Source organism: Gopherus flavomarginatus (assembly GCF_025201925.1).
Source record: "Gopherus flavomarginatus isolate rGopFla2 chromosome 13 unlocalized genomic scaffold, rGopFla2.mat.asm SUPER_13_unloc_2, whole genome shotgun sequence".
Lineage (NCBI taxonomy): Eukaryota > Metazoa > Chordata > Testudines > Testudinidae > Gopherus > Gopherus flavomarginatus.
In genome coordinates, this window is record NW_026114610.1 from 3,301,732 (window position 1) to 3,314,646 (window position 12,915).

The 12,915-nt window shown below is 54.7% G+C and overlaps 1 protein-coding gene and 1 non-coding gene across 4 annotated transcripts in view; both read left to right on the forward strand.

Moving 5' to 3' along the window:
• LOC127041341 (uncharacterized) overlaps window positions 1-12,915 on the forward strand; it is a 227,248-nt gene that overhangs the window by 163,336 nt on the left and 50,997 nt on the right. The window lies entirely within an intron of this gene.
• Window positions 12,084-12,165, forward strand: TRNAS-UGA (transfer RNA serine (anticodon UGA)). Its single transcript has one exon. It is a non-coding gene; the product is annotated as a tRNA-Ser (tRNA).

Below are 12,915 nucleotides of genomic sequence, written 5' to 3' on the forward strand. Positions count from 1 at the left end.
ACACTCCCGTGCCTGGCCAGCAGAGGTCACTATCACTGGGGAGGGGCTATGGGGAAGCTGAGAAAGAGCAACTACATGCAGTGGGGAAAATCATAATCTACAGGGGAGAAAGAACGGACTCCGCTAGGACATCACACCAACTCCAGCCAGGTTGGATTCCAGCAATTCGGGGCTGGAGCAGCTCCAGCTAGAGGCTGGGTGGAGACAGGTGACCTCGGTTTCTGCGCTGAGCAGGCTGCTTTGGCCACGAGGAAGGACAGGGAACCCCCCGGCCAGGGTGTTGCTGCCCAAGGAAGGGGAGATCTGCGGCACTCTTTGGAGTAGCTGGTTCAGCAGCCGTGAGCCACACGCTTCTCCCTGCCTGAGCTCTCCAGGAGCACATTACGCACAGGTGTGCGCTGGATGTTGGCACCAGTGTAACAACAGTGCCAGACTCCGCTGAGTGCTGCCTGTGAGAGACAGGGCCAGAGTCAGACGGGCAGATGGGGGAAGGACATGACAGAGCCAGCGGCCATGAGCTGATCCCATCACAAGTCCAGCCTGTGACATCACCATCCGTCCCTGCAGCTCTCCATCTGTCCCGCTGTCCGTCCAACCCTCAACCCCCCATCCATCCCCAACGTATGCCACACACACCCCTTCACCCATCTGCCTCACACACTCATCTCTTTCCTCATGCATCCTGCTGTCCCTCCGATTGTCCCTGCAGTGCCTAGCACAAGGAAGCATAGTGGACCCTGAACGAGGCTTTTGGGTGATGCAGTAATGGAGCTAGCGGGTGAAAGGGGCATCTCTAATCCCAGCCCCACTTCTCCTCTGCCCAAAGCCACGACCATGAGCCCACCCCTCTCAGTCTCAGACCTCACAGCCCCAAAGACATGAACGGCCACTCACACTGTGACCTAGTTACAGCAATGAGGTCTTCCCGAAGACAGGAGGTGGGAGGAGCAACCCTCAATCCTAGCAGGCAGGACACATCCTTCCCAGTATGGCAGAGACCCTGCCCATGGGCAGATAGACCCAGCTGAGCCCATAGGAGACTGGGGGAGGGGGAGCAGAGGAAGAGAATGCAGGTAACTGAACATGACAGGTGTCCATGAAAGGAAAGAGAGAGAGTTTGAGTGTAATTTGGCCAACACAGAGAGGGAAACCTAGGAGGACGAAAGAAATTCACAACAGGGAGTCACCCTCATGGATCCAACTTTCTGCTAGGGAGCACACACCACTCCTGGCCAGAGAGATGATCAGCTCTCGCAAATGGCAACATCATCTCCCCTGAAGCCAAAGCTAGTCCGGAAACCAACACCCAGGTAACAAGAAGTCCCTGCCTGGAGCCAGGACGGCTGTGACCAGAGCCCTTCCCAAACCAGATACACATCTCACCAACAGAGACGGTTACTCTTGTCCCAGTTAGGCAGCTCTTGCCTGACATCAACAGGATTCACGCTGTCACTGCTCTCGATCACTTTCCATCTCACCTCAGGGCTGGACTCCGTTCCTGCGACTTCTTTTCCCTTGGTATGAAACACAACACAAGAGGAAAAGAAAAAGCAATGGTGGTGAGGCTCCTCTTCTCGCTACTCCCGCACCCCAGGGCTTCGGCTTCAACCCTCCTCCCATTCTGCCATCACAGCTACAATTAGAAATCTGAACCCGGGGCTCACACCTGGTTGTCTCCCCAATCCTAGGCCCTGTCCAGTATGTCTCCCTCCACAGAAGTTATCTGGCCTCATCTTGCACTCCATCTTCATATTGCTCTTCTCCTTCCCAGAGCTCCTGCTCTGCTCCTCAGGCCTGTTTGTCCTCAGCTCTGCAGGCAGAGGGGAAGGGGCATGATGGGAACACACACACTCCATTCCAGACACCACACAGCATCCACAGGGCTACCAAAACACCTCATCTTCGGCCAAAACCACACCCCACCCCGAGGGAGCAAAAAGCCTTTGTGAGCACAGCACACACAAGACAGGAAAACATTAACACCCACAGCCAGCCCAGCCAAAGTAGGAGCTTCCTCACCTTCCCGGCCACAGGTCCATGGGGCTCATGGATGGAGAAGTTTGCTGGGCTGTGGGGGTCCCTGAAGAACTAGCTCAGCATGAGAATGACTGGGATGTATGTGGAGGCCTGACTGTGGGCTGGGGTGTCCAGGAGGACCTAAGGGAAGGGAATAGGGGTATTAGAGATAGAAGAGGGAGGGGTTACCAAGATGCATTGTGGGAATGTGGGATTTAGAGAGCCCAGAGTGGATGGGTGTCGGCGGGTTGGACGACCCCACAGTGGTTGAAAAGGGGAACCTGGCAGGCTTGGGTGTAGCAGATTGAAGATGAGGAACCTCACACCCAGGGGATGATCTGGGGGAGTGGGAAGATGGGAAAGTGGGGCCCAGCAATGAGAAATGGGTTGGAGGCAATTAGGGGTGGGGCGCTGAGAACAGGGATGGGGGAGGAGGAGGAAGGGGGGCGGGGTGCTGAGGACGGGAAGGAGGATGTGGGGAATGGGGCGAGAGGAGGAGGTCGGTGTCGGGGTGCTGAGGACAGGGGGGAGGAGGAGGTCGGGGCGGAGGGAAAGGCCAGGCAGAGTGTACACGATGGGGGAGGGGATGCTGGGGGCTGAGGGATCCCCACAGATGGGGGTGGGGCTGGCGAGAGGATCACAACAGATGGGGGGACACTGGGGGGGCAGGTTGTGGGGGCTTGAAGGGGCTGTAGGGGCCCTACAGAGGAAGAGGAGGGGGCGGTGCTGGCAGGAGAGTCACAGCAAATGGGGGGTGGATACCGGGGGGGGGCAGGTTGGGGGAGGTTAAAGGCCCTGCGGCCCCAGGCTGCCGCTTGTGGGGCTGCTCCCAGGCAGCTCAGCCCCCCCCGTTGCCCCCCCAGGCCCAGCGGGGGGCAGGGTTTGAAGCCCTTTCACTCGCGCTGCCTCTGCCCTGTGCCCCCCCCGCCCGGCTCCCACGGGCCCCGGCTGCTCCCGGGGCAGGGGCTGGGCCTGGCGCCTGGAACTGGGTGTCTGAGCCCCCAGCCCCCCCGTGCGGAGCCGCCACTCCCCGTCCCGCCTCAGCGCCCCTCGGCCCGGCCCCGCCCGCCGGCTGCCCCCGAGCCCGCGTCCCCCCCGCAGCGCCGGGGCGGGTCCCACTGGTGCCCCCCCCCCGGCTCCCCGTGGCTGGGGGGCGGGGGCAGCGAAGCCGCGGGGCGAGGGAACCAGGCCTCACCCCACGCGCCGAGTCTCTGTCCCGCGCTCTCTCCGCCAATCAGGGAGCGGGGAGGGGCGCGGCGAACTGACGAGCTACGGCCCCTCCTCCAATAGAGGCCGCGTGTGAGAGGGAGAACTACGCTTCCCAGTGTGCACCGGGAGGGGGCGCGTTGCCTGAGCAACCGTTCGTCACTTCCGCTCTGAGACGAGCCAGGAACTACAACTCCCAGCCTGCCCCGGGGCGCTTCCGTCCTCCCGAGCCCAGGAGTGGGCGGGTCCCTGGGTCAATCGGACACCTCCCGCCCCGGCCCCCAGAGATCCCCGGCCCCGCCCGCCCCAAGCTCCGGCTACTGACGCGAACTCTCGTGTCGCGGGGTCTCGGCCTGGCCCCGCCCCCCGCAGCGCGGCGCCCCCCAGTGCGGTGGGGGCTGCCGGGCGCCTGCTCCTCCCCTGGGCTCGTCTGTGCCGCCCCGATGTGCCCCGCGGGGCTGCCCCACTCGGGGGGGGGGGGCGTTGGGTGGAGCCCTATGGAAACACGGGGGTGGGCAGGGCTGGGAGCCAGGACTCCTGGGTTCTCCCCCCAGCCAGGGGAGGGGAGGGGAGATTAGGGGGTGGGGGGCGGGGCTGGTGGGTCTCCTGCCCAAGGGGCAAGTCCAGGAGCTGGTGTCAGGCAGCAGGTCACTTGTGGGCCCCGAGTGTCCGATCTGGAAACAGCTGCCTGTCCCCACGCCCGGGGACTGCGCGTGGCTGGCAGCCGTCTCCTTGTACCTGAGAATTATCCATACACCCCAGGGGTGTGAGCCCTGCGCTCCCCTGTCAGTGCCTGGGGCACAGAGCCATGTGTACGAGTCACTCTCTGTGCGGGGATGTCAGTTCATACAGACTTTGCTGGTGCTTTTTCTGTAGCCTGTAGTAAAATGAGGCAATTAACTAGATGCGTTGATGGAAGTTCTCTGCGTATCCTCAGGGGTACACGTACCCCTGGTTGAGAACCACTGATGTAGGGGAACCCAGGCCCACCCCCCTATTCTGACTTCCAACCCCGTACCCTGGGCAGCTGGCTCAGCTTTGCTTACCTTGCATCAGCCTCAAGTCGGCTTCATTGTGTCACCAGTTGCAGCATGGCCAGACATCAGAGAGAGGAAGTTTCCTCTCAGCTGTAAAAGCAGCAAGGGCTCTATGAGGGGTCGGTGCTGCTGGAGAAATTATTGACACTTTCTCTAGTCTCCTTTTCAGATTTTGCCCCATTTTCTCTTTAATTCTCCAGTGTTAATTTAACAATCTCAGATTTGGGATATTTTCACACCCGTTTGACCTGCAGCAAATTTTCTTCCTTTCTTTGGGAAATTGTCCTGAATCATTCCCCAAACGAGAAAGGGCTTAATGGATGCAGTTTGCAGAGCCCTGAGACACAGCTGCGGCTGGGGTGGGCTGGGATGGCCATTCTCTGCTGGCGAGGAAGGGGACAGGAGCAAAAAGTCCACAGTGGAGACTGTCCAGCACAAGGTTACGCAGTCCTGGCTACTGCTATCCCCAACTGCCAGTCACCTACCTGCCCCTGCTTCTGCTTCCTTCCCACTGCCAGGAAGTTTTCCTGCTCCACACTCCCCTCACATACCCTCTTAAAGCACCTCCTCAAAGGGCTCCCTGCTGCCATGTGAATGGTGTGGGTGTGTGTGTGTGTGTGGGGGGGGAATTATTGCTGTCTGTTAATTGAACTTCCACTGTCCAATTACTCTCACTTAATATAAAATATCTTCATATTCAGGTGGTTTTCTTTCATTAGCAAATGTTTCTTTTTAGACCCATTTCTTCCCCAGTTCTCAAAGATAGATATAAAATATCCTGTGTGCAGCGCTGTAGTAGGCAGGGTGGTCCCAGGGTATTGGAGGCTTCCCCCTTAGTTTGTATATGTAACCCTTCTGCCCCTCTGAGTTGGCAGCAACAAGGGCTGGGTTCCGTATCCAGGGGTTCCGTTTCAATAATCCAATGCTAAACCAGCTCGAGCCCCCACCCAGTGACCTGGGAAAATCTTACACACACCCCTAGGCACCTCAAAGAGGTAATGCTTCCCCTCCCGCAAGCACAGAGTCTCGGTGTAGCAGAAAAGGTTTAATACATGAGATAAACAACAAACACTAAATTGGGAAAACACCTCAACTAGAGTTCATAGACCAAACCGTGAGCAAAGACCCACCCCAGGAAATTGGGCTGTGTCCTCTTTCCTGGGCCCTTGAGTCCAGCAACCCCGAAATCACCCACAATCCCAAAAGTCCCACAATCCAAAAGTCTCTGTCCTGGGTCAGTGCAACCCCAAAGTTCGAGAGTCTATCTGCAGAGGTCCCTCCCACCAGCCTGGGTAGAAAGGGGCACCTTACGTGGTCCAGGGCCAACTGCCCTGCCTCTCCGTGGGTTCTGCTCCCGCCTTCTCCACGAACTGCTCCGCTTTACCAGCCGCTCCACTCTGCTCCACCAGCCATCCTCACAAACTGCTCCAGTCCACCAGCTGCTCTGCTCCATGAGCTGCTCCAGTTCTCCCTGCAAACTGCTCAGCTCCGCTCGCTCTGTGGACCACTCCACCCGTCCCACAGCTACGCCACTCTGCTCCACCAGCTGTCCTGTGATCCACTCCAACCATCCCCATAAACTGCTCCACTCCACCAGCTGCTGTGTTCCACAGTATAGCTTCAGGCTCCCCCACTAGTTAGCACAGTACTCAGCACTGTCTGCTCAGTAATTTCAGCTCATAGTATGGGAGCCCCAGTGCTAGTGCACTATTAGTTAAAAGTGAGTTTAGCTAAGTAACCTGTATTCAGATTCTTAAAGGAATAAAACATCAACTCTGACATTCCACAGTAGAGAAAAGAGGATGTGCAAATTGGTGTTCCAGACCCTCACAGAGAACCCACACCTTCAAGTACACACACCAGTCCCCAATCTCTCTCCTTCATGGGGACTTGGAACCCATGTCCCATGTTTAGCAAGTACCACCCAACTGAGGTTGAGTCATCTCTGTCACAAAGCAGTCCCACAGCTCCCCATTCACACAATCAGGGTGACAAACTTTTTTTTTCCTGCCCCAATAACAAAGAAATTGGGGATCCCAGAGCTGTTAAAATAACCATCCCAGTCTGCTGTGGGCTTATGCTAAGTGGAGGGTGGATGCCAATGCAAATCTTTCCCCATTCTTTGAAATTCTTGGAATTCTTTCCACATTCCCTACAATTCACCACCAGATGTCAGGGTAGCACTCATCCTGACTCTGCTTACATCAATGCTTGGTGTTATTCTCCAGCCCATTCCTTATGAATACTAACTTGATGTTAACTTTTTTGCTGGCAGCTGTGAATTGAGGGGAGCTTTTCACTGATCTGTCTACAGCAACATGCAGATCCCGTTCTTGGGTTGTGTAGCCGATAATCTGTTCTGCTGCCGTCGCTAGGTGTAATGCATGTTCAGTACAGGTTTCTCCCCTCTTCCCTTTTTGTATTTCTTCTCCTTACTAGTGTTGGAGTGTCCTTCTCCTCAGGTTAGTGTATTAATGATCTCATCTTGGGGTCATATGTGTCAATTCATTGTTACGTCTTCAGAGAACTATCCATGATGACTCCAAGATCTCTTTCCTGATTAGTTGTAGCTAAATTAGCCCCCATCATATTGTATGTATAGTTGGGGTTATGTTTTCCCAACGTGACATTTATCCACCTTAAATTTCATTTGCCATTTTGTTGCCCAATCACTTAGTTTTGTGAGATCTTTTTGAAGTTCTTCGCAGTCTGCTTTGGTCTTAACTATCTTGATCAGTTTAGTATCGTCTGTGAGCTTTGCCACCTCACTGTTTACCCCTTTCTCCAAATCATTTATGAATAAGTTGAATAGGATTGGTCCTAGGGCTAACCTAGGAAAATGACAGCAGCAAGATGGAGTCTGGAGTCACACGGGCAGGTCACATGTCCATGCATGATTCAATTTGCAGGCCTACGCCATTGTTTACATGTTAGTTTGAATGTTCCCAGGAAAGCTCAGATGTGGATTGGCATTTTCCAAAGTCCATTGTCAGTGAAGCATTTCTTGATTGGGCACTTACTGAGAATAGTCCTTTTTCAACAAGCTGACCAAATGCATCACTGAGGCTACTTGAAATCAAATACATTTGAGATACAAGTACATAGCCCATATTCTTAACTTCAGATACAAAAATGGTACACACATACAGCTAGTATAATTATAACCAGCAAATCATAACCTTGTCACAGACACCTCACATGACAACTTTTGCACAATATTTGTTGAAAATATATAATAGTGGTGGCAGCAATGATCTATATGGTCCCAGTTGATATTAATAATGTCACAGCCTACAGAGAAGTGGGAGGGAGGCGTCTTCTAGCAGGCGTTTCTCCTACATTTCTCCATTGCCGCTTGGGCGGAGGCAAGAATGGAGCAAAACACGCCTGGCTGAAGGTTTTGCGTTCAATTTTGAAGATTAAGCCTGAGCCTCCGGCATGGGTGCTGGGAGATGGATTTCTGACTTGCATCCAGCACAGTCTTTGGGCCTGAGCTGAAACCACTGAGGCCAAGAGAGATGGGTTTAAGGTGGCCTTTGAGGCTCCCAGCAGGTCTTGAGGAGCAAGGGGTAACCGCCATCCCTGGGGGAGCTCAAACCACCATCCTTTCGATTAACAGCAAAACACAAAGACCCATTGCGCCACAGAGACACATGTCTGCTGTTACCAAGGCTGCTGCCTAGCAGCGTGCACATCTGCCTGCCAGCGCTAGAGCTCGCAAGGCAAGTGTGGGTGCTGGAGGTAAAGAGCCAGTAGAGTGACACAGCAGCTCTAAAGGGGAGTGAAGGCCAGGAGTGAGGGGTTCAGGGCATGGGAAGGGGCTCTGGGCTGGAGCAGGGGGGTAAGGATGTGGGAGGTGGTGAGGGCTCTAACAGGGGATGAAGGGCAGAAATGAGGGGTTCAGGGTACAGGAAGGGGCTTCAGGATGGGCAGGGGGTTGGGGTACAGGAAGGGGTGAGGGCTCCGGCTGGGGATGTGTGTAACCGTCCCCTTTCCCTAGCCATGTATCTGAGACACCAGGGCCAGCAGGTACAAGGCCTCGCTGCTGAAGCACTGACAGTGTCCAGTGACGCTACACCTGGCCCTCTACTGACAGCTCAGGGGTTTGGCTTCCTCTGGCACTGAGACGCCACAATAATTACAAGGTTATTTCTAATGGGTTAAAGCAGAACTTGTGCTGAGATTAACACGTCCCTCGTGGGTCTGGGGGTTTTACAGCATGAACTGGTTCTGCGTGTGGGTACTGTGCATGTGTTTGAGTGATACTAATACGGCTGAAACACACAACTCCCCATCCTGGGGGTTTCCATCCCCCCGATTCCTTCCACGGGGGGCGCTGACCCGGCTTCTCTACGGCCAGATGCCCTGATGGGCAGCAGTCGGGATGTTGGGAGAGGTTTTGTTTTCTGTGGCTAGTGACAGCCCCAAAGTGACTCCCACCAGCCCCCATTGCCTTGCCCTGCAGCTGCCAGTCTCTGAATCCTGGCCTGGAATTCGATTGGAACGAGGCCCCTGGGAGCTGGAGAGACCACGAGTCAGACACTGCAACATTGTAGCCAGAACATCCATGTCTAGATTTTAAGGCCAGTCAAGACAACTAAATAATCCTGTCTAACCCTCATGCATGTGACAGGCCACAAAGTCACCCCTGCACTGAGCCCAACCACCGGGATTAAACCAAAATATTCCAGCCCTTAGGAGAATATCCCGTTGTGTGCCACAGACGGAGCATAGGAGAGGCAGGGGGTACCAATACTGGAGGCCCCTGCACTGGAATGGATTTGGTGAGATGTACCCGGCTGATCTGGGCAAGTGACTTGTGCCCCATGCCACAGAGGATGACAAAAACTCCAACATCCCTGCCAGTGTGAGCTGGGGGAAATTTCTTCCTGACCCCAGCAATGGAAATCAGGGAGACCCTGAGCATGAGAGCAAGGCCACCAGCCAAGCACCGGAGACAAATGGTGTTCTATCTCACCCGAGAGCACTTTCTTCAGCCCCCCCTGTCCCCTCTTGCCACCCCCATGTGAGGTGGAGAATTCATCATAGCCCTGGGTACTTTGTTCCAATGTTTAATCACCAGATTGCAAATGTGTCCCTTATTTCTGATTTTAGTTTCTCTGCCATTAACTTCCAGCCACTGGTTCTTGTTCTGCCTTTTGCTGCTGGGTTAAAGAACCCGTCAGTACCCAGAATTTTCTCTTTGGGAGGGGATTTACACACTGTCATCAAGTGATCTCTTGGTCTTCTCTGTGATAAACTGAGCAGTCAGAGCTCTTATCTTACACTGGAAGGCAACTTTTCAGCACTTTTTTTTCTCATCTCTGCCCCCCATCCAATTTTTCGTTCTTCATCTTAAAATGTGGCCAAGATGACTGTGTGCAAGAGTCCAGTGTTGGTCTGAACAATGTTGTACACAGAGATAACACTAGTGCCCGATATCTAGTCACTGTTCTCCTGTCTGTACATCCAAGGACGACCACAGCATCGCACGGGCATTTCATGCTGAGTTGTTTGTCCATTATGACACCTAAACCCTTCTCCGAGTCACAGCAGTCTGGCATTGCTCATTAGTAAAGCTCAATGTGTTTGAATGGACACAGCTTCCCAAGCGCTCCGTAACATGCACAAGGGATTCCCCTCCTCAGTCACCTTCACCTGCTGCTGGTCTCTTGTCTCTTTCTTCTTCTCCAGGATCCGCATGTGTCATTGTGGGGGGAGTTCTCCTCCTCTCTTTGCCTGGGAGCGATGTGACCCCCTGGATGGACTGACCAAACCCAGGATTCCTTCAGCCTGAAAGCAGAGGGGAGCCTTCACCCGCTCCCTCTTTAAGGCTCCAGTCCCAGGTCCTAAATTCCCTGCCAAAGCACAAAAATCCACACTGAGCCCAACTCCTCTCTCGGTGGTGATTTCCTTTCTTCCACAAATCTGTCTTGAGGACACAGCCCTGGGAACAGGTGAACACAACCCCTGAGATTTCCCTTCGCAGCCTGCAAGAGGCAGTTCGCCCTATTAAACAGCTCGGGAATGTCATCTTTTTCTTTTCTCCTTTCAAAAGTAACTTCTTGTATTTCTAGTCTCTTTATATGACCCCCCTGATTTGCCGCTTCCAATTCTCTGCTGTACACGCCAGCACTGGAGCGGGTGAGGTGCCTGGACCCATCCTGTACTAGGTACATGGGGGACTTGCAGGATCAGATCCTAAGATCACTTTGAAGGGAAATTCTAACCCCATTCAACCCCGATCTGTTCCTGGGAGGTGTCAGTACGGACCCAGGCAGCCGAGCACCATGGAGTGAAGAGACCAATTTTATCAGTAAGTCAGACCCCCCGGCTGCCCACTGCTTGGATCACCTCCCCCCAGGTGACGCGAGTCGCCCTCCAGAGCCATTGCTGGGCCCCGGGGGGCAGCCACACAAGCCATGGGGATGGACAGCTTCCAGGAATCTCGGCAACGAATCTCCAGGGCGGAGGGTTTCCCCTAGTGCCGGATACACCCTCAGAGTCCAGCCAGCCAGCAGCTTCCACCCAAGGCTAGAGCGCTAACAGCAGCAGCGTGGCTGGGGGTTCGGACGTTGACTGGGGCCAGTTGCCTGAGCATGAACCCAGCCAACCCCAGGAAATGGACCCGGGCCACCAGCCCAACCCACCACGTGGCTGCTGCCGCTACCCCATTAGTGAGTGAGCTCCCATGGCCATGCTGGGGAGATCCCCCAGCTGCAGGGTAGATGCCCCTGAGTGCCTGGCAGGGCACAGCTCCTGGCTGACTTGCCCTGCTGAGTTCTCTACTAGGCTGGGTGGATCCGGGGCCAAGGGTGCTGGGTGACAGGGGGGCGTTGGCTCTGGGCTCAGACTGTCACTTCCCCCCCACCCATCCAACAGGATCACAGCAAACGAAACCAGCTCAGCGTGCAGGAGAAGAGTTCAGTCCAGGGCCTGGTGCTTTCTGGGAGCAGGGACGGTGCAGAGAAAGGGCAGATACAGGGCGCCTCTGAACACTCTGCGCAGAACTGCCTGTCCTGACCCACAGCGTCTGTTATCCCAGCCCTGGGCTCCCCTCTCACTGCTCTGCCAGTGCCCCTCACTCCCGATCCACAGACCTCCCTGCTCTGTATCTATGACTTCTGCTACTGAACCACTAGAGCGCTGACTCCTATTGTGAGAGATTTCTCTGCACAATACTGCTGCTATTCCAGTTATTGACTCCAGGAAACATTTTCCTTAGCCTGGTTCCACATGTCACTGGTTTCTATAGCAAAGGCCAGTCCCTGGCCCCTTGGTCCAGACATCCTCATTCACATTAAGCTTCAAGTGGAGAATCATTTCCCGTTCTGTAGGAGGGGAGACTTTTAAACGTGTTCTCTGAGCGACTGCACATGGCTAAGGGCTCGTCCAGACTAGGGGAGGAAAATCGATCTTAGATACGCAACTTCAGCTACGTGAATAACGTAGCTGAAGTAGAATATCTAAGATCGAATTACTCACCCATCCAGACGGCGCAGGATCAATGTCCGCGGCTCTCCATGTCGATTCCGGAACTCCGTTCGGGTTAATGGAGTTCCGGAATCGATGTAAGCGCGCTCGGGGATCGATATATCGTGTCTAGACTAGACACGATATATCGATCCCCGAGCAATCGATTTTAACCCGCCGATACGGCGGGGTAGTCTGGACGTGGGCTAAGCAAAGAGAACAAACCCAAAATCCCCCCTGTGCTTTGGGAGCCAGGTTTGCGGTGGGAATTCTGTAGTTCAGATGACTTCACGCCTGAGCATTGTGATTCTTTACCAGTTTCTTTGGCAGTGGGGCAGTTTTGTACTCACAGCTATGATGGCTGAGTGGTTAAGGTGTTGGAGTTGAAATCTAATAAGGTTCACCTGTGCAGGTTCAAATCCTGCTCACAGCAAGGCCAGTGTTTTAGCCAGTCTCTAACCCGGGCAATACCTCTCTACAACCTCCTGAGACACTCTCAATTCTCTCCCCAACCAAGTGAGTCCTGTTCTGCTCCTTTCATAGAGAACCCTGGGACACCACCTTGCACTGTGTCCCTGAGGTGTCAGGCAAACTCTCAGCACCTGAAGCCTCTGCTGCTCACCTGGTGCCCCACAGATCAGCCATAGCCCTGGTTTTGCTCCTCTCTCTAGCGTGTGAAAGGAGCCAAGTCAGCGACTCCATGGGTGCTACAGGGCTGCAGAACCAACAGAGGAAAAAAAAAAGGTGCCCAGGAAACACCACTGCCCCTGCACCTCCCACCTGTTAGCAGGCCTGGCTGACAAGCTCCTCCTCTTCTCCTTAAGTGCCTCCCGCCGGCCATTGATGGGGTGTGCTGGAGGAGTGAGGAGGGAAAGAAGTGGGGCAGGGTGGGGTGGGAAGAGATTTGATGGTTTGCGGGCAGGGCCTGAGGTGAAGCAGGCATTGAGCACTGCCCGGGAACTCTCAAAGGCAGTGGCTCTGAGTGCAGAAGCCTTCCCTGAGTCTGAGCTGCCAGGATCCCTGCCACAGGGCAGGTGCCACAAGTCTCAGCCTCTCTGGCCCACCCATGGCTCTGGGCACCATCAGGAATCATTTGGCTCCTGGCACACAAGGCAACTTAAAAGATGATTCCCTGGACAGCAGCTCAAACCCTGGCCTCTCCCATTAAGAGCCAGACGCTCTA